The sequence below is a fragment of the Rhinatrema bivittatum genome, chromosome 5 (genome assembly GCF_901001135.1).
Source record: "Rhinatrema bivittatum chromosome 5, aRhiBiv1.1, whole genome shotgun sequence".
NCBI classification, from domain to species: Eukaryota; Metazoa; Chordata; class Amphibia; order Gymnophiona; family Rhinatrematidae; genus Rhinatrema; species Rhinatrema bivittatum.
This window is the reverse complement of record NC_042619.1, coordinates 191,438,866-191,465,754: the sequence shown is the minus strand read 5'-3', so window position 1 is coordinate 191,465,754 and position 26,889 is coordinate 191,438,866.

The window sequence follows — 26,889 nt, the reverse complement described above, 5'->3', positions numbered from 1 at the left end:
ATAATTTGAGCTCAAAATTCGTATCAAAAAAGTATTTAAAAAAATAAAATTAGATCAAAGATCAAAAATCAAAAGGTGTTTGAAAAATGTTTGAAAAATAAAAGTTCAGAATTCTGTATAAAAATTAGAAAAAGAAAATACAACTGAAGTTTCCTTAAGACAGGAGGGCCGTAGACCTGAATGTTAAAAGCTAGTATACAACAGAATTATTAAAATAACAAATATTGTACAACTGGTAGAATAGCATAGTGCCTCCTAGTGGATGCACTATCATCACTTTATAGATTTCAACCTAGAACAATAAATTCAGTCAATAATACTCTGAGCTTAAATTCAGTGTGCAATACTAATACTAAATAATCAGAATAATTAGAACTTAAATATGCTCCGTTTAAACAAAAGTAACTCTTTTCTCCTTTTTTTTTTCTTTTCTGTTTGCCGCACAGCACTGACAGAAGTACTTCTCTATAAGCAGTGCTCTGCCTTTACCACATGCTAAGGCAAACCTTACTTCCCCCTTTTTTTTTATTCTAAGATACAGTTTAACTCTTTGGTTAAAATGTCCTTTCAGATTCAGATTTCAGTAGCTCAGATTCTAAATTTTAACACTAGTAAATGTCCTTGTCAGTAACCTCAGTTCAGTATTAAAGAAATTTGAAAGTATTAATGTAATAAAAGTTCAGCATTGAAGGTTGAGGGTAAAAGAGGCTTGGATTGGCTGGAGATCTGTCCCATTCCCCTCTTGACTCCTCTTTTACCACAGTAAAATCTGCAGATAATTCAGGAAGGAAAAGTATAAAGTATGTGTTGTAAGAAAGAGAGATCGCATGCACTTGGTGATCACCTTAATAGGAATGTATCAGAGATATAACAGATATAGGGGTGGATTTATCAAATTGCGGTAAGTACCACATGTGATAGCAAAAGGGGCATGTTTTATGCTAATATAGCATTTATTGCAATCTGCACTAATTACCTGTGTGAAGAGCTAAGTTAGTGCAAATTGCAATAAGTGCCAGACCTGTTTTATTTCCTGCATTCAACCACTGGGGGTCTCTTGTGAAGTATTGCTGGCCTTCGGAGTGAGGAAACTCACTCCAAGATGAGATTTGGGCAAACGTCAAGCTAGGTTGAGAGAACATTGCCCAAATCTCATCTTGGAGTGAGTTTCCTTACTCCAAAGGCCAGCAAATCTTCACAAGAGACCACTGTTCTGTTCTGTTCGTAGGTATCACGTAGAATGTCAAAGTGGCCCCTAACCCCCTACACTCTTACCTAATCCCCACCTCGAGTTACTAGGTGGCCCTACCATAGGGATAGAAGTACCTACCTATGGGCCATGATATTATGGCCAGTCTCTCTCTCTCTCTCTCTCTCTCTCTCTCTCTCTCTCTCTCTCTCTCTCTCTCTCTCTCTCTCACACACACACACACACACACACAAATGGTGATGAAACCTTATCACACAGCCTAATGCAATCCAAAGAGGTGTTGTTAAAATTGGCATTATGGCTGTGCAATAGCTCTTCACAGACAGGCTAACCCAGCCCACTCTCCTCCTATTTTTGGAATTTGCATCGCACCATACGATATGGTGCGATCGCATACGGTAAACACGTTTTCGCATGCGTTAACGGGGCTTTTCGCATGCGATAAGCCCTTAACGCATGCAAAAATGCCTTATCGCATTTTGATAAATGACCCCCAGAGAGATTAGGGAGAGAAACTTAAAAGCGGTACCGTATAACATTAACTTACTTAAACTAAAAATCCTTATACTAAAAATGTACCAGCAAATCCTTGCCAGTCATGGAAACAAGCTTACCTTGTCCTGAAACAATTATTGCAGTAAAATTGCAAATTCTGTGCACTGGCAATGTAAGCGATAGCTATAAAAATAAGGCTCAGAGTAACGAGGTCATCCTAAATGTGGTCCTATTTAACTTTGTCAAAGGGGACCATTTCACATTGAGTTTACACAGTGTCCTGTCCCAGTTTCACTACAGTTACAATATAAGGCCCTACATACACTGGATCTTTCTCTGATTTGTGGGGGAACACTTCCTTTGGGGAAATGCGCTCTAAGTATGCAGGATTTCTGTAACAGAATATCAAGGCCTACGATAAACATTCCTTCCAGGTTTGCTTTGTCTGCTCCATCACTTGGTTTAGTCTGGTTTGCAACAGGCCATTGTATTGTCTCATTAGATCATGTCTCTCACGTCTGCACTGTTTTTGTTTGTAATGCCACTGCGATATCAGAAGTGCGGCTACCTGGCCCAAGGTCATATATGCTAATTTCTTTGAAGACCTGGAGGCATGGTTACTGCTTATGGCACTCCGGGTGGTATTCAATTCAATTGCGGTTGGGGATCCCTCTAGAGGACAGACTTTCATTTGTGGGCTGAAGGCAAGTGTCCATCCATGAATTGAATCAACCCAAATGGTGACATAAAAAAATGAATGGTCTAATTTGGCAACTTTGGCTGCTGGAGGACCGATGGCAGCCGAAGCTACAGTGACTACTTCAACTTCCACACTACTCTCCGTGTCTTCCTCACTACTCTCAATCAAAATAGGAATGGATTGGAGGCAAGGGTTGGGTGACAGGTCAAGAGGTTCAGGAGTCAGTGACAATTCAGGAAGCTCAGGAGGCAGTGACAGCTCAGGATACAGGGAGTTTGTCAGTGGCGAAGGGGTTTGAGGGTAAGGCGGAGGGAGGTTAGTTTCTTTGATTTCAGTTTCTTTGGTTTCCTGTGGTTTTTCCTCTGAGGTGGACTTGGAGGATGCCATGGGAGCCTTGGTTGGGGACGGTGCCTTGTGATTGTGTGTCCCCAGATTTTCTATCACTTCCGTGCATTTTTGCCAATGCAATAGATGTTTTATTGAGGCACATGGGGGTGTGTGCAAGGCATTCCCTAAGTTGATCCAGTCCTGGATATTCAAGTACCAGCCTCTGGATACCATGGGCACTGGCTTTTTATTTTTTTCAACATATTTTCTATATCTCCTAGTCTGACATGAATTGCCTCTCCTTTTGTAATAAAGAAATGATTTCTTACTATTTTCTGCAACTCTTTTGCATGAACCTTCTGCTGAGCTGACTATCCCCCCCCCTTCCACCATACTCACAAATGTGGGCACGAAGTTCGCTGTGGTGCACCTGGCTCGTCTGGCCGAATGAGTAGGGGGATTCACGTCTGGATGGGTCACCAGATGTTGGTGATGGGAGATGCACAGAAGCAGACATGTCAGGCAGAGATCTTGGGAAGGCACCCTGAACTAAAATGGGCGCACTTCTTTTATTCTCCTGGGTTACATCTCATCAGAGTAAACATCATACCATTGGTTACAACACTGCAGGATATACAGCTGCAAAGCTTATTATGCTATGTGCATGATTAACTCATGTTATTATCTTTGTCAAAGCAAGCAAGCATTCTGTGTTTAAGGCAAAGGTTGTTTGTGAAGCCGAGAAGCTGAGATAAGAAAGTACAGAGAGCTGAGGAATGCTAAAGCAGACAAGCTCAGCGTGGTATGCCAGCCCTGAGCAAAAGCCTTTTATTCCCCACAGTACCTGAGGCAATGGAGGATAAAGTGACTTGCCCAAGGTCACAAGAAGTGACAGTAGGACTCGAACCCTGGCTTCCTGGTTCGTAGCCCACTGCTAACCACTAGGCTATTCTTCCTCTCTGAAGATTGCGGGCTGATCAATGACTGTCCTTTGCTGCTTGAAAGCCAACTGCAGAAAATGGCTGCCAAACCCGATCCTCTTCACTTCAGGTGCGTGTTTATAAATGTTTGGGCTTCCTCCAGTGTATCACTGAAGACCGTTTGGAGAATTTCACCTGTTTGTCATACAACTTGGAGCACATAGGTGAAAAACCTCTCCTTTGCCCCGACATGTGGGCCGAATAATCTTGGAAGATCCTGACTCTCTTTGAATTATAGGTTAGGTTGGGAGTTTTTCAGAACGCTTGCAAATTTACTTGCTTGTGGGAGAAATTTAAAATTTTCACGATAACTAGCCTCGATCTAGCATCCCTTTGTCCCAGCCTATGGGCCCTTTCTACCTGAAAAACAGGGGCAATCTCTGGGATATGCAATGCCTCAGGGAGCCATGATTCCAAAAAGGGCCCCAGATTTCACTCAATTAAGGTCTCCGGCAGGCCCAGTAGGCAGATATTCGACCTGCGGGCTTGGTTTTCGAGGTCATCAAGCTTGGAAGAGTGAGCTGCGACCTGTTTTTCAAGTGTATGTATCTTAGCAGTCAGGGCTAAATTATCATCATCTAAAAGGCTAACCCTCCCCTCCATTCTTTCAAACTGCAGGTTTATTTCGGGCAGAATGGTGTGGGCATCTGATATCTGGGAGGATATTGTGGCCAGCTTTAGATCTAGGGCTTCCATAAGCAAAGTCAATCTGTTCTGATGTGGCTGGAGACAAATCCGAAACACTACAGGGCCCCTTGGGATTTGCCATCTTGGGTTCTACTGTTTTCAGTTTTTCTTTTTCTTTTTTCCCGACTTTAATCGGCATTCCGGGGGATGATTTTTGCATATAAGTGGTGATGGACAAGTACCTTAAGTGCTGTTGATGCTCAGGAGGTAAATTGTAAATTTTCAATACTGCGGATTTTTTAATCAGCTGAGTGTGGCACCCGGAGCCCTCCTACACACGTCCTTCCCCGCTCACCACATCACATGATCCTCCACCAACAACATTATAATCTTGTACTTGTTTTCCTAGACAAAAAGACTCTTGCACTTGTTTTCCTAGACAAAAAACTATAAATTAGATAAAAGATGCTGAATCACAAGATTAGGACATTTTTGAACAGAAACAAGGCCAGTACACATTCCATCTAATTGCATGCCATAGATAACCTAATCTACATATAGGGGCGGATTTTCAGAGCCCTGCTCGCGTAAATCCGCCCAAAACCGGGCGGATTTAGGCGAGCAGGGCCCTGCGCGCCGGGAAGCCTATTTTACATAGGCCTCCCGGCGTGCGCAGAGCCCCGGGACTCGCGTAAGTCCCGGGGTTCTCCGTGGGGGGCGTGTCGGGGGCGGGGCCCAGTCGTCGCGGCGTTTCGGGGTCGTGTCGGCAGCGTTTTGGGGGCGGGTACGGGGGCATGGCTATGGCCCGGGGCGGTCCGGGGGCATGGCCACACCCTCCGTACCCGCCCCCAGGTCGCGGCCCGGCGCGCAGGAGGCCCGCTCGCGCGCGGGGATTTACTTCTCCCTCCGGGAGGCGTAAATCCCCGGAGAAAGGTAAGGGGGGGGTGTAGACAGGTCCGGGCGGGTGGGTTAGGTAGAGGAAGGGAGGGGAAGGTGAGGGGAGGGCGTTAGAGGATTCCCTCCAAGGCCGCTCCGATTTTGGAGCGGCCTTGGAGGGAACGGGGGTAGGCTGCACGGCTCGGCGCGCGCCGGCTATACAAAATCGATAGCCTTGCGCGCGCCGATCCAGGTTTTTAGCAGATACGCGTGGCTCCACGCGTATCTACTAAAATCCAGCGTACTTTTGTTTGCGCCTGGAGCGCAAACAAAAGTAGGCTATTCGCGTGCCTTTTAAAATCCGCCCCATAGAGAAGAAGAATTAGCATGAAATCCGAGAGCAAATTACCATATGTCCATTCAGATCATTTGTTTATAAAAGAAAACCAATCATATAAATTTTGGCAGGTATGTAATCTAGCATGTGGTGGATGGAACAAGTTTAGAGATCCTATAAATAGTCTTGCTAGCAGTAAAATCACTTGAGAGAGAGAGAGTGTTGTATTGGAGCTTTGTATAGCAAGCTACCTCTCTCTCCAAGGTATATCTTATGTTACTTTGTATTTGTAGCATTTTAATAAAATAATTTTGATTTCTCTATAGTTGTTGGTTTTAAGCATCTATTTCAGAGAACCACAAAAAGAAGTAAAACTTGATGTACTTTTTTTTTCAACCTCTCAACACAGAGAAGAAAACAATTTCTCTGTTCCTTCAGGCTCCCCTCCCCTTCTGTCTACTTTTGGCTGAACCCTGTCTCTGGGCCTTGCAGAAAAATTTCTAACCAGTACACTATACCTGACCATACCAGCTTATCATGCAGCATTAACTATTCTAACCTAGAAAGTTCTGAAACTACTGTTTCTCTGTTTCTGGTAAAATAATCCACTTCTACATTCTTTTGTGAGTGTAATTTAACAAACTTTGGCTGCGCGTGCATGTTATAAAATTGGGTGTAGATTTGTACGCGCCGGGTTGCACGCACAAATCTATGCCCGAGCATAAGTTTTAAAATCTGGCCCTAAAGATTTTCTCCCATTTTTGTGTCATTTTGGGAAAAATGCTTTATAAAATGTGCCATTTATTTTCTAGGGTAACTTTCTTCATTTGACTGTGTGCATATGGGGAGTGGCATTATACAATATTAACAGATCAGTTGTTAACATGCTCCAAAAATAGAGAATAATTTTCAAAGACATTATCATGGACACATCAGTAATTTAATTGACATAAAGTTCAAAAGAACTTTATTAATTTTGTATATCTGAATCATAGATTCAGTAACTTCTTATAATGTCCAATTCCCCCAACTTATGTTTTACCTTTTTAATATGAAAACATGAACATCAACACAAGAAGAGCAAATTGATGTCATCAGTATGCAGCAATTTGCTTTGTTAAAATGATACAGAAGTTCAGCTTCTACTCTTTTAGTTAATCAATTTTACCACTATATTGCTCTGTGGTGCATACTTGAAAGGGCACATAATAAAATATGAGACAAGCCTTGGACTTTTTATCAAAGTAATAGCAATAATCCACTTAAACATGCTGGAGTCTTAACTTATCATTAGGTACCACTTATAGTAATTACTTGATAAATAAGTTTGAACTTATAAGAAGGAAGGATAGCCAAGCTGCAGGTCAAAATGCTGCATTTGTATTAATCATAAAAAAGAGATATAACAAAAATGTTTCTCAATACATTTTATCAAATTCACAAAATATTATGAAATTACATAAAAATGTGAATCACCCCAAAGTATTAAAAATAGCATATCCCTCATATCCCTCATCATCATTGAAACATAGAAACATAGAAATAACGGCAGAAAAAGACCAATTGGCCCATCCAGTCTGCCCAGCAAGCTCCCACACTTAGTTTCCCATACTTATCTGTTTCACCGATTATCAAGTTCAGGGCCCTTGTTGGTAACTGTTTGATTCAGTTTCCCTGCCACCCCATGCCATTGATACATGTTGGAGTTGCATCAAAGATGAACATAAGGCTTAATGGTTACGGGTAGTAACCGCCGTATCAAGCAAGTTACCCCGATGCTTGTTTACCCAGACTGCACAGATCCATGCCTTGTTGGATGATGCCTGAATGTAAACTCTCTTTTCCATATTTCTCCTTGCTGTTGAAGCAGAGAATAACGCTGTATATGCATTCAAAGTGAAGTATCAGGCTTAATTGTTTTAGGGTAGTAGCCGCCACAATAAGCAAGCTACCCCACACTTATTTGTTTACCCAGACTGTGTAATTCAGTCCTTGTTGGTTGTTGTCTGAATGCAAATCCTCTTTTCCACATTTCCTCCTGCCGTTGAAGCAGAGAGCAATGCTGTATATGCATTCAAAATGATGTATCAAGCATAATTGGTTTAGGGTAGTAACCGCCGCAATAAGCAAGCTACCCCCATGATTATTTGTTTACCCAGACTGGGTAGTTCATTCCTTGTTAGTTGTTGTCTGAATGGAAATCCTATTTCCACATTTCCCCTTGCCATTGAAGCAGAGAGCAATGTTGGAGTTGCATTAACTATGTGAAGGCTTATTGAGTAAGGGTAGTAATCACCAGGTAGTAGTCTCCATTCCAGCAAGCCACTCCCATGGCTCTTCTCTTCATTCCCATCTTCTAGCCTTTATGGAATATCAATCTACTTAATCACGCAGTCACACACCACCTAAAACATTATACATACACATAACCTAACATATTTTGCTTAATACAAACTTCATCAAGGGATAATCAAAATATCGTACTTCTCATACAATATCCCAAAACAATTTGCCCAGAAAGATACAAAAGGTTTTTCTCAATATAAGAGTCACATTCATCTCAGCAATAGTCCAGAAATATTTTACAAAATCTCCTCCAAATACAATATCCTTAAAATATTTACAAAAATATTTTTTTCAAAAGACCATATTATAAAAACATAAACTACAAAATAATAATAGTGTAAAACATACATTTCTTGAGTCACTGTAGATTAATCAAATGCAGATATCTAAATATAAATCATTCAGTGTACTAACATAATCATTTTAAAGGGCATCAAAAAACAGGGGTGATACACTTCTATATTTCAATCTGCAAAATATGGGGTAGATTTTATAAATTTGCGCACACGCGTACTTTTGTTCGTGCACCAGGCGCGAACAAGAGTATGCGGGATTTCAATAGATATGCGTGTAGCTGCACATATCCATTAAAATCTGGGGTCAGAGCGCGCAAGACTGCCCAAAATCAGCAGCCTGCATGCGCCGAGCCACACAGCCTGCCTCCGTTCCCTCGGCCTCCCCCCAACTTCCCCCACCTTCCCCTCCCTTCCCCTACCTAACCCACCCCCTTCCCTATCTACACCCCCCCACCTTTGTTGAACAAGTTACTCCTGCTCGAGGCAGGCATAACTTTGCGCGTGCCGGGCCAGCTGCTGCGCGCCATGTTCCATCCGGGGGGTGGTCCGGAGGCCGTGGCCTCACCCCCAGAACGCCCCCGGATGACGCACCAGTCGCAACATGCCCCACCCCCCAGGAAAGCCCCGGGACTTACGTGCGTCCCGGGGCTTTGCAAGCGCCAGAAGCCTATGCAAGATAGGCTCGGTGCACGCAGGGAGGGGGTTTGGACTAGGTTTTCGGGGGTTACACGCGTAACCCTCTGAAAATCTACCCCTATATGTAGAAAAAAATTCAAAATCTAAAATAAAATATCAATTCAAAAAGCAAAACAAATTTTAAACAACCATAATGAAGCTGAAACTAACCAAGTCCAAATGTAGAAAAAAAAATGATGAAAAAGAGGGGCACAAACCACCAAAACCTGTGGTATGGTAACAATGCCATAATCTGAAATCCAAAAAAGTGACATGCATATTGCATAACCAATATGACCTGTTTATACCTAAGGCTTTGAGTTACATAGGAAGATATGAAGAGAGAGCCAATCAAAAAATCTCCATTTGAAAAACTCCAATCACAAAAAACGAACCCATTCAGTTCTTTCATTCAGACCTCTTGGAATTACCGATCAAATATTTAAAATCCACCATTGTTTCAGTCACAATATCACTGACTAGAAAATCTTAATGCTTTTGATCACAAAATAATGGAAATCCTAGATTGAATGCCCTAATTAAATCCAAAGATGTACCAAAGGAGCTTCAACAGTACCCTTCCAAATTCTGCTACAGAGTTCAATGATGCCAACATGAATCTTTCTACTTGTCTTACCCACATATAATAACCCTCATGGGCATCTAATAACATAGATGTCCATCACAGAATCATAAGATGTTGAAAACTTTAAGACCACAGGCTTACCCAGAATGGGTTGGAGAAAAAAGATCATCATTGACAAATGACAAACCAAACAGTAGGTACAAGATTGATAGCCACCAAGCACATAGCTCCTCTCAATCAAAGTTAACATTTATGAATGGACCAATATGTACCTCACATTCCAAGAATGTTTACAAGAAAAAACTGGAAAACCTTCTGAACATTTAAAATCCTTAAACAGATGCCAATGCCTCTTCACAATCTCAATAACACCCTTAACCTGACCACAAAAACTTAAATGCATATCAGTGATGGGGAATCCTGAGCATTGTATGGAGTTAAAAGAAAATACAATGCGCCCGTTTATAGGCCCACCTGATAATCTTCTGAGTTATCCTCATTTTGGAAATCTATTGCGAAGATTACCATCATGTATTTCAAAATCCTTGATCAAGGAACAAATCCTCTTCAACCAGAAAAACTGACTGACAGGAATATTCTCCCTAACAAACCTAAGATGACAACTACTAAAATGTAGAAGACTATTTGTGTTGGTAGGTTTCCTATATAATTTACTTGTTTAAGATCCATTAAACAAACTATCCTTGAAGTCCAAAATGGTTAAATATGGGTTACTTACACTGACAATAAAATGTGAATTTGCATCACCCCGTTAATTTATTGGAAAATGTCAACTAGCTCTGATAGTGTGCCCTGCCATATTTTGAAAATATCATCTATGTATCTGAACCATTACATCATATATGATAAAAAATATAGATGCATAAGAACATGGGGGGGAGGGTTATCCATGGGGACGGATTTGAAAACTTGTGCATGGGCATAGATTTATGCACGCAACCCGGCGCGCACAAATCTACGCCCAATTTTATAACATGCGTGCGCAGCCGCGCGCATGTTATAAAATCCGGGGTCGGCGTGGGCAAGGGGGTGCACACTTGTGCACCTTGCACACGCCGAGCCCTAGGGCAGCCCCGATGGCTTTCCCTGTTCCTTCTGAGGCCGCTACAAAATCGGAGCGTCCTCGGAGGGAACTTTCCTTCCGCTCTTCCACCTTCCCCTCCCTTCCCCTCCCTTTCCCTATCTAACCCTCCCCCCAGCCCTACCTAAATCCCCCCCCCCTACCTTTGTTTCTTTATTTACACCTGCCTCTGGGCAGGCGTAGGTTGCACATACCAGCCGAGTGCCGAGCGCGAGCCCCAGCATGACCGCTGTGCCGAAGGCCTCAGTCCAGCCCCTGCCCCACCCCCAGTCCGCCCACTCCCCGCCCATTTTTTCAAGCCCTGGGACATACGCACATCCAGGGGCTTGCACGCATCGCCGAGCCTATGCAAAATGGGGCAGATTTTATATCCTGTGCGCACGGGCTACATTTGTGTGCACTACCCAGTGCGAAGAAATGTACACCCAATTTTATAATAGTGCGCGCAGCCGCACGCATGTTACAAAATCCAGGGTCAGTGCATGCAAGGGAGTGCACGCTTGTGCACCTTGCACGGGCCAAGCCCTAGGGAAGCCCCAATGGCTTTGCCCATTCCCTCCGAGGCCGCTCTGAAATCGGAAGGAACTTTCCTTCCACTCCACCCCCCACCTTCCCCTCCCTTCCCCTATCTAACCCACCCCCCAGCCCTACCTAAATCCCCTCTACCTTTATTTGATTAGTTACGACTGCCTCTGGCACTTGTGTGCGCCGGCCGGCTGCCGGCGCTCCATCCCCTGACATGGCCTCTGTGCCAGAGGCCTCTGTCCCGCCCCCGGACTACCCCCAATCCGGCGCCCCACCCACGACCCTGCCTCCTTTCCACTCCTTTTTCAAAGTCCCGGGGCATACACAAGTCCCGGGGCTTGTGTGTGTCACTGAGCCTATGCAAAATAGACTCGGCGTGCGCAGGAGCAGGTTTTCAGGGTTATGCACGTAAGTTACGCACATAACCCTTTGAAAATCTGCCCCAATAGGCTTGGCGCGCGCAGGAGGGTTTTTAAAGTGTTACACGCATATATTACGCGCATAACCCTTTTAGAATCCATACCATGCAGTCCAGTTTGTTTATGTGATCAGAATTGATGGACAAAAGACCAACTGACTTAATGGTTAATTTATCCTCTCAGGTTTTATCGCCTGAGGAAAAGTATGTTTTAGGCTTGGGTCTTTCCTTCTCTCCTACACTGCTCTATGACCCTCTTGAAAGTCAACAATTTTTCTGACTTTTATGGCTATGGGTCTTTTTTCAAAATGATTTGGGAGTGATTAGGATATTTCAGTTTTGAAGATTCCTTGTATGTGGATGCCGCCAGATCCTTTTCAAGCCTTGCTTCTAGCCTTTGAACGTTTGGTGCAGTGAGATCTGAGTGTTTTGGAAGATCAACTGAAACATAGTTTTTGTAATTTATCTTTATTGGAACATCAAGCTTTAACCTAATCATGAAAATTTGATAATAAAACCAGCAGATTTGTGTCTTGTGTGATTGTTTTGGATCAGAATATGTATGAGAAGTTTTATTTGAAATTAACTGTGGATCATACCCCTCCCCTCATATGAGAAGCATTGAGTGTAGGTTATTTAAATGTTAGAGAAACAGCTTTTTTGATACAAAAGGCACCACATATTCCAATATTTTATATCTTAATGAACATCCATAAGTCTTTGATATCACCACCAGGAAGACCTAATGTGTTCGGTTATTGGTGCTATCTTGGAACCTCTTTCAATTTTGGTCAATCATTTTTTGCATCCTTATATGATGGAGGCTCATTCATTTGTGAGGGATTCTTCACATTTTATATAGCTATTATGTGAGGTTTCGAGTATTGATGATCATGACTTGTTGGAATCGTTTGATATGGAATCGTTATATTCAAATATTCCTGAGTTGATGGCTTTGGAGATTATTCAATCTTTTTAAGAGAGGAGGCTGGATCCATGTATTGCATCTTCTTTTTTGGTTACTTTGGCAGAAATAGCGCTGACCCAAAATTATTTTTCTTTCAAGGGTGAATTTTACAAACAGATTCATGGCATGGCAATGGAAGTCACAATGGTTCCTGATATCACCTGCTTGAATGTTTTAGTATTTGAGGAAAAATTTGTCTATGCATCAATATTTTCATCACATATTAAAGAATGGTTCAGAAACATAAATTATATTTTTATGATATGGCAAGGCATATATATATAAATGGGTGTGATGCAAATCTGTGTTTCACTGATGTTCAACACTATAGTCTAAACAGCTACTGTGACAGATATATAGCTAAATTGAATAGCAGTAAACACTCATTTTAATAAATCCCTAGGTTTACATATCATAGGTAATTGTGAGGAAGTAACCCTATTTCCCCTCCTTAACCTATGCAGAACTAGGCATTTAGCCTGGTCCATCTTAATTCCCACAGTGGAAGAGATCCAGGTAGGTGGAATACTGCTGTGAGAGGAATAAGTATGTGAGCCCATCTGGGATCAGGAGGCCCCTGGATTTCTAGGGATAGGAGCATCTGTGTTTGCCTGGTGAAGATTTGTGAGTGTACTGTCCTGAGGTAAGACAGTCTGCTACTGTTTGTAAGCTGAAAGTGTTAAATAAAGCTGAAAGTATAAAGAAAAGGCTGCAGTTAGTGAGTGTGTCCTGCCTGGATAGTCTGCTTGGTATCCCACATATAGTGTTATTTTGGGGATTTTTTTTTAATCTAAGCTTCTCACAAAGAAAACACACATCTCCAGAGGGGATAAGAAAAGAAAGTTATTATGTGTGTGGCCTATAAGCAGTTTAGAGGCAAAGCAGTGCTGCTTTTGGTCACAGAGCTCTGAAGAAGAAAAGCAGCATGGTTCAAAAAGAGCACACATTTAAAAAAATGTTTTTTCTTTATAGCTGAAAGTAGTCTTTGGGGGCCTATAGGGAGTTAAGATAGGTTTGATATAAGTAAGGAGATTAGCTTCACTTGTTTTGAGTCAGGGAAATTAGTCAGTCAGATAGTGCTGGAAAAGAAGGCTCTTTTCTTTTTTAACCGTTTTCAGAGAGCAAATAAAGAGTTAGAAATAGTTGTGCAGAGAGACTATGTTTGGACAGGATGGGGTCCCTGAATAAAGAAGTTAAGCTACCTTCAGAAGAAAGCATGAATGAGCAAGCTTTGCTAGCTCTGTATCAAAGCTTCATGGAAGGACAGAGTCAAGAGCAAAACTATATATGGAGAAGCCAGATTACCTGGACATCTACTCTGAAAGCATGAACATTGGCACTGTGCTTAACTGCTAATATAACAAGAGTGCAATCAGAACTTGATATAATGCAAGTGGACACAGTGGTAGAGGATTATAAAAGCAATAATGTTGCTGAAGTTGGAGAAAAACCTGTGGATGGTGTGACAGAAAAAATTGGCATGAAACCAGGGAACACCCCATTGGAACAGATGGCAGAAGAGTAAGAGTCTGCTGATGGAACCTGCAGTGACTGTAACTTGTGTGCAGGACAGCTCAGAGTGGAACATTACAGCCTGGACAGAGGGTACATACTACACAGTCTTACCAGAAGGGGGAAGTAGAGAGTGACAACTTGAAAGCAACATGGACTGGCCTGTGGAAGATGCTGCAGAGGTGCCAGAGAGAAGAACTGGCAAAAGACCAGAGAAAACCACTGTAAAGTAGGGAACGCAGAAAGAAGTGCTGTGGAGATCCCTGAAAAAGGTACTGCAGAGAGCCCAGGGAGAGGGGCCATAGAAAGCCCAGAAAGGGGTACCACAGAGATCCCAGATGGAGCTGCAGAAAGTCCAGTGAGAGGGGCTGTGGAGACCCCATGAGAGGCACTACAGAGGATCCAGAGGGTGGTGCTATCAACTGGCTAGAGGCCACTGAGAGGGATGCCAGAAATGAGGCACCAGAAGCTGATGAAAAGGTTTGGAGAGCACCTACTACTGGTACCAGATAAAACACCATGTAATGACCCACAGCCAGAGTCCCACCAGGACAGGATTAGAACCTAGATCCAGCTTGGGACTTGTGTAAAAGACTGGGAGTGTGCATTGGGCAGAAGGCATTGTGGCAGGTGGTATTGATGTGGTATGGGATAACCCTAATGTATGGGGGTGAGTGTGACCCTAGAAACCCAAAACTCAGCCAAGCTGATGAGAGGCCAGTTGAAGAGGAGTAGGGTTGTGTGATACTTACCTAGATGGGATCCAGTGGAAGTAATAATGCTTAGACTGACAGGATCTAGCTGAGGGGGAGGGTATGTAAGTATGTGACTTTGTTTCCCCTCTTTAACCTGCTGTTGGACCTAGCATTTAGCCTGGCCCACCTTAATTCCCACAGTGGGAGAGAGCCATTTGGGTGGGACCCTACTGGGAGAGAAATAAGTATGCAAGCCCAGCTGGGATCAGGAGGCCCCCATGTCTCCAGGAATAGGAGCTCCTATACCTCTCTGGTGAAGGTTTGTGAGTACATTGTTCTGAGGTAATGCAATCTTTTATTGTTTGTAAACTAGAAGTGTTAAATAAAGCTCAAAATATGTGAAGAAAAGTCTGGAGTTAGTAAGTGACTGTGTCTCCAGCCTGGAAAGTTTGCTCAGTATCCCACAAGTAATATTTATTGTTACATTGGTTATACACTAAGAATAAAATGCAATATAAATATTTTTCTTAGTGTGTGACTAAGATAACCATAGATATGACCAAAGGTATTATAAATACAGCATATTATTAACTTAGCTACTTGTCGGTCATGAAATAATAGTCCAATACTGGTTACTTAATTCCTATTCTAATTCTAATGCAGTTTGGTGCTTTTTGCCTTGCAAGAGGCATTTAAAATAGATTCAGAAAAAAAATGTATTTGGTTCAGTAAAGATGAATTCAATAGTGATGGGTATGATACAACTTAATTGAAAGCTGACATGGCATGCACCAGAGCTTCTTTATGCTGTCCAGTGGATGATGAAAATAATTATATTGGCTTCAAGTCATATATTTTTTTATCTCTGAAGCTTGAATAGCAGCAAATAATGGTGTTTTACTAAACATCAACTGTCATGAAAGAGGATATGTGTCTAATATCTATATGTTTAAAAGTGATGGGCCCGGTAATGAAAGCACGTTTAGTGCCTGATAGCTGAATAAGTAGAACCTATCTGGCTGAGTGGTAGCTGCTGAATATCCAGCTATGCTTAGCAGCCACGACTTAACTGGATAAGTCAGATATCCAGCTAATTAGATAAACAAATACTAGTCAATGGGCAGGGAATGGGCAAATCGGGCTGAGCTACTTATCCATTTATATTAACTGGATAAGTTCCTAAATTCTGCCTTATCCAGTTGTTAACTGATTAACTTAGACCTGCTCAATAACAGGTCTAAAATTATCCAGATATAACTTATCTGGACAACTAGAACATATCTGTTCATTTTCAGCAGCTTAGCCATGCAGCTGAATATCTTTAAATATTGGGCCCTAAATTATTCATTATGGCTTAAAAAATCCCTGTTGTTTGAAAGCAGGGGACACCAAATATATATGTCTGTAATCGCCTACATCCATCTGATCTAAATATATCAGGGTTGGCCAACTCAGATCCTCAACTTCCAGAAACAGGTCTGATTTTCAGGATAACCACAATAAATTTGCATGAGATAGATTTGCATGCACTGTGTTGTATGCAAATATATTTCAAGCATGTTTATTATGGCTAGGCTGAAAACCAGATGAGTTTCTGGCTCTTGAGGACATGATTTGGCCACCCCTAAAATATATTTATGTCTGCCTCAGATAAGAACCATTTTTACTTCCTCTTTTTCTCCATTTATCCTTAATTATTTTAAAGTATGCTCTTTAAACACTTTTAAATAATCATTTACATTTTTCACATTTTCATTAATACTTCATCTGTTTCTTTTCTTACTGCTCACAAAAATAATGGCACTCTCCTTTTCACAATGTCAAGAATTTTTGTAATTGCAATGAACCAACTTTCTATGTATGACACATTTCCTCTATGTTTCCAGATTATCATGTCATGTATCTTTCAGATACTTTTACAGAACATTTTTTTGTTTGTTTTATGTCAAAACTTAGCATCCAGCTTCACCTGAAATCTTCCTATTGCTGTTAAACTCAAGGACAGTCCAGGAAACTGCCAGAACTAGCCAGGCAGTGTTGTGCTTGGAGGTAGACCCTTGTCCTGGAGCAGTGTAGAACAACTCCCTGGTAGGGACCAGGAAGCACCTACCCCCAAGGGGCGGAGCACAGGAGGAGGCAGAGGCTAGGATGAGCTTCACCACTGGAAGCCCGCGGTCCCCCCGGGTGAAGCCCGTAGGGACCTGGGGCGCTTGGACTTAGGTGGGCCTCGCAGGGTCTCCCGGAGAGGTAGTAGAGAGGTGTGCCCGCAAGCAGCAAGGGAGCGCGGTCTGTCACTAGGCTGTAAGCCTGGAGGATCAGGAAAGGCCAGTATAACATAGGCAATGACAAGGCAAGGGACAAAGCCAGAATTAAGAGATGTGGCCAATGGCAGCTGGGGTCAACTTCCGAGGATCAGTCTGAGGAGTGTCAGCCAAAGCAGGAGTCAGATACCAGGAATCAGTCCGAGAATAGTCAACGAAAGAGGGGTCAGGTTCGAGAGGTAGGATGAGGTCACAAGGCAGGCAGAGGTCAAGATCCAGGCAGCAAGTAGAATGGTCAATGGAGCAGGCAGAGGTCAGTACCAGAGAGTCAGTCTGAAGGTACTACCTGGGGAGACAGGACAGACAGATGCTGGAACAGAAGGATGCTGGAACAGGAGTATGCTGGACAAGGTTGGAACGGACGCCGGAACAGTAGGTGGAACAAGACTGGAACAAGGCTGGAACAAGGCTGGAACAAGACTGTGAACATGGAGGCAAACTAGTACACATACAGTGCCGACCTGATTGCCAAGGCAAGGAAGTGGAGGCAGGAACTTCCTTATGAAGTACATTCAATCAGGGTGCGCCGTGGAGCTAGGACCCACCCCTGGCCCTACAAGAGGCTGGGAGGGGCATGGCCAACAAGAGGCCCTACAAGAGGCATGTAGGGGCGTGGTCAATGCCACTGAGGGCGCCGAACTGCGGCGTGAGGCCTGTTGCACAGTGGAAGGCCCGGTGACCACCACCGCTGGACGCCGAGGCCTGGAGGAGCTCACAGCTGCTGCTGGGAAGGCCGACCCATGACCTGCAGAGGAGCTAGTGAGGTGAGTAGTCCCGTGCGCAGGCCGAGCACAGACGGGGCATGCAACAGGCAGTAGCATGATAATGACTAACCCACTGCATGATCTAGATGAACTATGTATGTTGTTTTTTTATTATTCTCAAATGTTGGTAGTATATTACATGCATGACAGTCAAATATTGCCCAGGTGTCTTTTGTATAGATGTAAAAGCAGTTTTGGCATATCATGAATAGCATATGTTTTAATTAAGGATGGCACAGAGTGAAACAGGATACAATTCCTGCAGGAAACAAAATGCATTATCAAATCTGTATGAATAAAAGTTCCCTGTATGATGACGAAAATTATAACGATGGGGGTGTACTATTGTGTGCTTGGCCAGGATGAAAAGACAGTGACATGTTAACAGAAATTAGAAAGTTAACAAACTAGGAAACACAAAAACAATGGGAAGTTTTAATTATCCCAATATTGATAGTGTAAATGTCTCCTCAGGACATGAGGGAAGTGAAGCTTTATGAATGCTATAAATGACTCCTTCATGGAGCATCTGGAACCATCTAGAAGGTGGAATACTCTAGACCTAATCCTCACTGCAATGCAGGATCTGGTGCAATAGTGATCACATCAATCATTTTTAACATACTCACTGAAGGGAGGACATTAAGGAAAGCTTCTGAGGTATCATTTAACTTTAAACAAGGAGACTATAATAAATAGAGGAAATTAGAAAAAAAATGAAAGGAACAGTTGCAAAGGTTAAAAGTTTCTATGAAGAATGGAAACTGTTAAACAAAAAAAAAAATCTTGGAAACGCAGACGAGATACATTCCATGCATTAGAATGACCAAACAAAATGGTTAAATAATAAGCTGAAAGAGGATATTAATGTCAAAAGGACATCTTCAAAAATCTGAAAGTGGATACAAATGAAGATCATTGCAAAGAGCATAAGCACTGGCAAGCAAGTGGTAAAGAATTAATAAGAGGTCAAAAGAGAATTTGAAAAGAAGCTTGACAGAGGGATAAAAACCCAATATACATTTTTTTTTCAAGTTTATTCGATACAAGTAGTCTGTGAAAATTAGTTAGGACTGCTAGATGACTGAGGGGTAAAAGGCACGATGGGAAGGCAAAACCATAGCAGAAAAGCTAAATGAATGCTTTGGTCTTTACTGAGGAGGATATTGGGGAGATATATACACTACAAACATTTTCTGAGGTTGACGATCCAGAGGAACTGAAGCAAATCATGGTGAATCAGAAAGATATAATAGAATAAATTGACAGACCAAACAGTAACAAATCACTGGGACCAGATGGCATATGCCCCAGAATTTTGAAAGGACTAAAAAAATAGTATTGTAGACTTTGCAATCTACAACTTCTCTTTAAATCAGCTACACTACTTGACGATTGGTGAGTGGCAAACATAGTGCCCATTTTTAAAACAGGGTGATCTGGGAAACTGCAGACTGGTGAGCTTGACATCAATGCCAGGCAAAATATTATTCTGAACAAAAAAACTAATGGTATTCTGAGGAAAAAAAACTAATGGCCATCTGGATAGACATAGATCAATGGGGCAGAACCAACTTGGATTTAGCAAAGGGAAGTCTCTTACAAATCTGTTAGATTTTTTTGAAGGTGGTTAATAACCATTTGGACAAGGATGGGTTGGTTGATAAAGTATATCTGGATTTTCAAAAGGCATTTGAAAAAGTCCCTCTTGAGGCTCATAAGGAAATTAAAGAATCATGAGATAGGAGACAATGTCCTGTTGTGAATTGGTAAATTGCCGAAACATAGGAAAGAGTAGGACTGACTGGTCATTTCTCTCAATGGAGTGTAGAGTGGTGCCCAATTTTCTACCACTAGAAAAATATCCCTGCCTCTTGCAAACATGTAGCATGTGGCTTCAGCTGGTCTGAGTTTCCTCAGTGGGCAATGGTCTCACTAGATCTTGCTTACACATGATGACAGTGTGCTAACGAGGAGCATTACACTCCATTGGGAGAGGTATTACACTATAAACTCCTGCACATAGTGGAATAAGGAGAGAAATAAGGAAAGGATTCTAAGAACTGGAGTCATGTTGAAACTATGTCTTCACAGAATAGCAAAGAGGCCTTTCCTTTCACAGAAAAGGCTCAGAGGAGTATTGAGAAGGGATTACTAGAATAGAAAGAATTTCTGGAAGTCAAGAAGAATGAGTAGAGAGAGTGATCCCTTGAGAGCTGGGGATGAATGTACTGGGCAGTGCCAAAGAAAAAGCATCCTGCATGGGAAATTCTACCAGCGTGAAGTCGGTAGCCCTAATGAGAAGAGAATTTCCCTGGAGAGTTTGTGGACAAGTATACTGGGAAGTGCCAGAGGAAGGGCAGCCTGGCTGGTAAGGTTCACCAAAATCTGAGATTGATTTAGCTACCATTTGCCCAAGATTCCAAAGGATAGAGGTAAAGAGACAAGTAGCCTCAAAGAAAAAATCTTTATCTACCGACCAGTTACTGGCAAAGCTCAGGGTAGAAGTGGTACCTTACCATAAGAGCCTACCTTCAGAGAAGAAGTATGAAGTAGTAGAAAAGAACTGGATTATGTTTTTGTAATTTTGGATTGATTTACTGCTGTGATACACTGCCCTAAGTGTACTGCATTTGGATATTATGTTTTACTCTGCATTAATTTTACAGTAAAGACTTTGGGGCAGATTTCCAAAGTCCTACGTGCGTAAATCCAGGAGGATTTACGCACGTAGGGGGGTTACGCACGTCAGACCTATTTTCAAAAGGCCCGGTGGCGCACATAAAGCCCCGGGATGCGCATATGTCCTGGGGCTTTTCTGAATGGGCGGGTAAGGGGCGGTCCGGGGGCGGGGCAGGTCCGATTTCGGAGCGGCCTCGGAGGGAACGTGGAAAGCCAGCTGGTCTCCCCGAGGGCTCGGCGTGCACCCCCTTGCACACGCTGACCCCTGATTTTATAACATGCGTGCAGCTGCGTGCGCATATTATAAAATCAGGCGTACATTTGTGCACACCAGGTTGCGCGCACAGATGTACGCCCGCAAGTATGCAATAAAATCTGCCCCTTTATTTTTTAATAGCGCTATGTGGAGACTGTTTTTTTTTGTTTGTTTGTTTGATTTGTGAGCTGGAAGAGCCGCAGAGTACAAAATCTTAAGGGCCTTGAAAATACTCTTTTGCATCCCCCCGCAAAATGAAAGCCTGGAGGTAATGGGGCCTTGCGTAGGACAAGGCCTCTGGAGAAAGGTAAATAGTGGAGTGCCCCAAGGATTTGTACAGGGAATGGTACTTTTTAATATATTTATAAATGATCTAGAAAATGAGAGATGTGAGAGGTTAACACATTTTCAGATTACATAAACTTATTCAAGGCAGTTAAATAATAAGCTGATGGTGAGGAATTGCAAGAGGACCTTGAGAGACTGGGGAATTGGGCATTTGAATGGCAGATGAAAATTAATGTGAACAAGTGCAAAGTGGTGCTTATAGGGAAGAATCATCCAAACTATAGTTACATGATGCTGGGTTCTCCATGAGGTGAAATCCCCCTGGAAGATGATCATGGACAATACTTTGAAATCCTTGCTCAGTGTGCAGTGACAGTCAAAAAAGCAAATATAATGTTAGGTATTATGAGGAAAAGAATAGAAAATAAAACAGAAGATATAATGCCTCAGAATACCCCTTCCCCAAAAATATATAGTGCATCTAATAAAGTAGAGTTGGATGACCAAAATGATAAAGGGGATGGAACAGTTCCCTCATGAGTGATGCTGTCTCTTCAGCCTGGGAAGAGTATATAGGGAGGAGGTATGGTAGAGGTCTACAAAATCATGATTGGGATGATACAGGTAAATAAGGAATGCTTATTTACCCTTTCCAATAGTACTAGGACAAAGGATACTCCATGAAGCAAATACCGGTAGTTTTCTTTTGGAGCAAATTGTTCTACTGAATGTACAATTAAACTGTGGAATTTGTTTCCAGATGAGATGATGGAAATGGTTATCATAGCTGACTTTCTAAAGGGTTTGGACAAGTACCAGGAGGAAAAGTTCATAAACTACTATTAGCCACTGGTGCCCCTGGAAAACCATTGCTTATCTGTGGATAGAGCAAGAAGGATTGGGCCTATTCTTTGGGATCCTACCAGGTTCTTTTGACCTATATTGGCCTCTATCAGAGAAAGGATGCTGGGCTTGATAGACCTTTGATCTGACCCATTATGGAATTTCTTGTGTTCTTATGTTCCTAGAACTGAAGAAAGACAGGGAAAATAACTGAAGCAACTGGCAAAGAATGGTACAAAAAGATATGTCTAAAGCACACACACACACACATACACACAAACACACACACACACACACACACCCTCCACCACCACTCTCCATGTCACTCCCTCCCATACATACACACCACCATAAAACCCCTACACTATTCCCTCCTCTACCCCCCCCCCACACACATCTGTACACATAACACATACATATGCTCACTGACTCACAATCCCACACCCATCCCAATATATACATATCTCTCACATTCACACCCATAACTCTCACATGCACACACCTCAGACCCACCACCACACACTCACACACATACACAGACACAAAAACCCCACCCCAAATACATGTGGAACACACATACTCACATACACATCACACATGAACTTAGTCCAAACTCACTCACATCCACCCATACTTTTATTCCCACACAGAGGTGGGAAAAATAAATGTGGTGACATTTTGGAATAACCACTAAATGACCCTAGTTTCTGAATGTTTTGGAGACAGAGGAGATAGGTAGTGGAAGGAAGTTGCTGCAATGGCTAGCCCTTTGCTGGTATAAAAGCAGCTTTTATCATTGCAAGGTGTGGCAGGTCTATTTTGGTTTAGAGTTGAGAGGAAGCAAGAGAAAGTTTTGTTTGAAGTTTGGGCCTAGCCCAGGAAAAAGGCCTTATTTGGAACCCAGGGATGGTAACAGATGAATCAGTTCTAATACACTTCCTGTCTGATTAGTTTGGCTCCAGAAGTGTTTTTTGGTTTGGTTTTTTTTTAGCATTTTGTGAGACCACTAGTTCTTGACCTGGGAAGAGATTATGGGAAAGACCAGGATAGACAGGATATTGAAGTCTCTGCCTGCTCCAGCCCACAATTTGAGGTTGGTTCCCAGTGGTGACCTGCTGCAAGAGAATTCCAGAGCTCTTTGACTTTGAATGAATAATTTATTTTGATAAAAAATATTTTGTTGCCACCTTCCTGCCCCTGATGTGGGGAAAACCAGAAGAGCGGTTTGGTTCCCTGCTGCCTGGACCATTTCTCTGAAAGATCCTTTGTGTCATCTAGAGAGCAAAGTCTTCCCATTCTGAGTCTTCACTCTGGGAAGATGAGATAGAAATGCTTTTTGTCTGCCAGTATTTTTGGAAGGGGATTTTTCTGCTCATCTATGATACCCCTGGCCACCTAGGAACCTTAGTTTTTCCATGCCCTGGAGGGTGAGTTTTTTCCCTGGCCCAGTTATTGAGACACACTTGCACAGATAAAAAAAAGTTGGAGAACTATGATAACAAGCTATTTGTGCCAAGAATTGATGTGCAAAGTGCCACGATTGTTTCTTGAAGCATTACTACAGTAAAGTTTTGTTTGGATACCCAACTCATTCATTAAAACCTATGGAGGAAGTATTACAGTCTTGTGAGAACAAATAATCAGAAGGGGGAAAGAACTGCAAGGTATTTAGAGTGAGGCAAAGTGGCTTCAAAAGTGGCATAAATAGTAGCCTAAGACTCATGCAACATACATAAAGCAAAGAATCAGCAAAGGAGAAAGAACACCTTAAGGTTTAAAAACAGGATGCCAGCCCAGCAATAGTGTCATGAACACTTGATGGCATCACGAGAGGCAAAATGGCACCAAAAGTGGCATCAGCATCCTAAGGCACCATGAGGAGGGAATGAAGCAGAAAATGTGGCAGAAAAAAATCACAAAATGTCAAGAAAGAGTATATGTGAATCAGTTATTTACTCTTTCGGATATTAGAAAAACTAGGGGGCACTCCATGAAGTTAGCAAGTAGCACATTTAAAACTAATCGGAGGAAATTCTTTTTCACTCAATGCCCAATTAAACTCTGGAATTTGTTGCCAGAGGATGTGGTTAGTGCATAAATGTATCTGGGTTTAAAAAAGGTTTGGATAAGTTATTGGAGGAGAAGTCCATTAACTGCTATTAATCAAGCTGACATAGAGAATAGCCACTGCTATTACTGGCATCAGTAGCATGGGATCTACTTCATTTTTGGGTAATTGCCAGGTACTTGCAGCCTGGATTGGTCGCTGTTGGAAACAGGATGCTGGGCTTGATGGACCCTTGGTATGACCCAGTATGGCAATTTCTTATGTTTTTATGTTTTCTTATGTTGTTAGGTGTCAAAAAGTATTGTGTTGGAACTCACTACCCTGCCACGGAACATGAAGAGAGACCTCCCTAGAGAAAAGTAGAAAAAGAGTTATCCCTGACACCTTAGGCCTTGGAGGAGTATTTCCTCCCCTCCCATCAGTAAGAACCTGACACCCTAGAGTCATGGAATTATGAAGAAATTACAAGCGAAATCGGGACCTTTGTACCCCTATCATTCTAGGTTCATGCACTGGAACAAGGGCTATATAAAAGGATGCCTGAACAGGGATCTAAGGGCATAAATGGGGTGGATTTTATGAATTTTGGGGTGAAAACAGAGGTGCCAGTGAACGTTTTGGGATTTTGCTGCACTTTGGAAAATTTTAAAGAAAATTTCCCCTTAGAAGTGAATGGACTAATTTCCTCTCTTCAATGTGGGAAGGATCAAGTCTAAGGAGCCTTATGCCACTTACCAAAAGTTGTTACTAGAGGTGGATGCCAGTATAGGAGGAGTGTGAAGAGTCCATAGATCATGGTGATGTCAGCTGAAAGACAGATGTGAGCTGGCTGGAGGCTCCAGAGGTGAAGCAGCCAGCGGTGGAAAGGAGAAAGGCTGGCTGTATCCCAGAGAGTGAGAGCAGAGGCCTAAGAAATAGTAGGCCCAACATGAAGGAAAACGCTGCTGCAGTTTCTAATATGTTATCTGTAACTGCTGGGGTCAGGAGACCAGCATGCAAAGACTGAAGCTGGTATAAGGACAGTGGGGCAAAATCTGTTGCAGGGATCGGTGTTCTGACTGAGGAGTGGGACCACCTGATAGATGAGCCCCCATTATTGTGGCTGCTTACCCTGTTTACTCTTCCATCACGGAAGGGATGACAATCTTCACAGATTAAAGTAAAATGTATAATGTAATATATAAGCAGGTGAGTATCTGAAAATTTATTAAGTACATCTATAGTAAGTAATATGAACCACAAAAGCCCTTAGCTCCATTTAGAAATACCTCTCCCACAAAAAAATAAAATGCATGATGGGCAGAAAAACATTTGGGAATTATAGTAATATGTATAGAATATCAGTATAAATGCATTATTGCCACAAGAATTCAGTTGTGGGATTGGAGAAAGACATAATAAGTGGATATGTTTGTTTGTTTGTGTGTGCCTGTGTATGTGTGTGCATGCAAAAGGCACCTTGGCTGCCATCCATGAAATATCTACCCATGGGGCGGATTTTAAAAGCCCTGCTCGCGTAAATCCGCCCGGATTTACGCGAGCAGGGCCTTGCGCGCCGGTGCGCCTATGTTCCATAGGCCTACCAGCGCGTGCAGAGCCCCGGGACTCGCGTAAGTCCCGGGGTTTTTCGAGGGGGGCGTGTTGGGGGCGTGTCGGATCGGCGCGGCATTTTGGGGGCGGGATGCGGCGTTTCGGGGGCGGACCCGGGGGTGTGGTTTCGGCCCGGGGCGGTCCGGGGGCATGGCCGTGCCCTCTGGAACCTCCCCCAGGTCGCGTCTCAGCGCGCTAGCCGCCCGCTGGCGCGCAGAGATTTACTTCTCCCTCCGGGAGGCGTAAATCCCCCAACAAAGGTAGGGGGGGTCTAGATAGGGCCGGGGGGGTGGGTTAGATAGAGGAAGGGAGGGGAAAGTGAGGGAAGGGCGAAAGCGAGTTCCCTCCGAGGCCGCTCCGATTTCGGAGCGGCCTCGGAGGGAACAGCGGCAGGCTGCGCGGCTCAGCGCGCTCCGGCTACATGAAATCGGCAGCCTTGCGCTCGCCGATCCAGGATTTTAGCAGATACGCGCGGCTACGCGCGTATCTACTAAAATCCAGCGTACTTTTGTTTGCGCCTGATGCGCCAACAAAAGTACGCGAAGGCGCGCTTTTTGAAAATCTACCCCATACATTCTAAGGACACTTAACAGGTTAATAAAAATACTGTGCAGTGCAGGTAAACAGAAATTATTTTCAGCTAGTTTTAATTTCAAACCTGTTTGTAATGCATGCATATATACAGTACATCAGCATGAGAAATCATTTTGCTGAATCTTTCTAATGAGAGCTTTACGATGAGAATATTCAACTGCTGTAAGGTTAGCTAAAATTCCTGCAGTCACTTGACAAGTATTTGCTGCCATCTGCTGGACAGCTCGAAAAGTTTAGTAATTTAAATTTAAGGGACTATAATTTTGTGTGGGCTTGAGAGATATAATAAAATAAATCTGGAAGTAATATTTGACAACAGTTGTAATGTGGTAGTTTGTTTTGCTTTAAAAAGTAGCATATTGTGAAGATTAAATCTTATTGACATTGTATTTATTTGTTTAAAAAGTCTTGCGTTCTGCCATTATCTAACATGTTATTCAAATCGAATTATATACATAAAGGTAATAAATTAAGACAAACAATACATAAAAATAAGCATGCTTCAAAATTCAACATAGAATAGGAATATAGTAACATAGTAATGATGGTAGAAAAAGACTAAATGGTCCATCCGGTTTGCTCAGCAAGTTTCATATGGTAGTGATTGTCACTCCATGAAGGTTACCCCCAATTTTCGGTTAAAAGTAGTAACTGCCACTCTGTGCTGGTTACTTCCAGGTAGATATGTGCAGCAGTAAAATTGTTCAGGGTTTGTTTTTGGCCTGCCACGGGAAATTTCATTTTTTCCGTAGTTCGGGCTTTTTTTTTCAGGGGACCCCGATTTTCGAGTTAGTGAGTGCTAACATTTT